Here is a 765-nt window from a genome sequence, read left to right as displayed (position 1 = left end):
GGGTTCTTGGGATATCTTGATTCTCTTTATGATGATGTAAGGGTCGGCAACAATGAATAAGGAATCGATCGGAAGTTCACGCCAATCGATCTTCTGTAGGAGTAGGAGGTAGCGCGAATCCCCTCTTTCTTCGTTTAGAAGAGTGCTGGACCTCCACAACGTCAAACCATAGAACACAGCTCCTTTCGGTCGAACCGTAGGAAAGACGACTTTACCTCTTTCGTAGATAGTCTGAGTTCGAGCTACTGTAGTCTCCCCCGTTGACCTTCTTTTTTAGATAGAATCCTCAATGAGTGGAAAGGACTCCCAGACTTGCTCCACAGTACTATACCATACAGAGCCGCGCCCTTGTGATATGGTAAGAAGAAAAGGGGCCAGGCCGCCCTCTTTTCTTTTCCGCACCAAGCCTTCTTCTAAAATCGGGTGTATAGCTCAGTTGGTAGAGCATTGGGCTTTTAACCTAATGGTCGCAGGTTCAAGTCCTGCTATACCCAAAACAAAAAAAACCACTCTTGTATTCGTAAGGATGCATAGTAGCCTTCAAAGAGCACTCTTTGGCCTTGAGAAAAGCCCCTTTCTCATCAACATCTCGACTTCGCTTGTTCTTTGAGGTAAGTATAAAGGAGATCAGATCTGTCCCGGGAATCGAAGGATATAGAAATATGGAATCGAGCACAGATTATAGGAGACGAGCAAACAGAACAGGTTGGATCCCATCTTTAACTGCACAGAGCAACAACCTACTATTGTGTTGGGGAACGTAGT

At 45.4% G+C, this 765-nt stretch overlaps 1 non-coding gene across 1 annotated transcript; it reads left to right on the top strand.

The window, feature by feature from the left end:
* Positions 1-421: 421 nt before the first annotated feature.
* On the top strand, positions 422-494 carry TRNAK-UUU (transfer RNA lysine (anticodon UUU)). The gene has a single exon. It is a non-coding gene; the product is annotated as a tRNA-Lys (tRNA).
* The last annotated feature ends 271 nt before the right edge of the window (positions 495-765 follow it).

This window comes from Aegilops tauschii, chromosome 7 (assembly GCF_002575655.3).
Source record: "Aegilops tauschii subsp. strangulata cultivar AL8/78 chromosome 7, Aet v6.0, whole genome shotgun sequence".
NCBI classification, from domain to species: domain Eukaryota; kingdom Viridiplantae; phylum Streptophyta; class Magnoliopsida; order Poales; family Poaceae; genus Aegilops; species Aegilops tauschii.
This window is presented reverse-complemented; position numbering and strand designations above follow the sequence as displayed.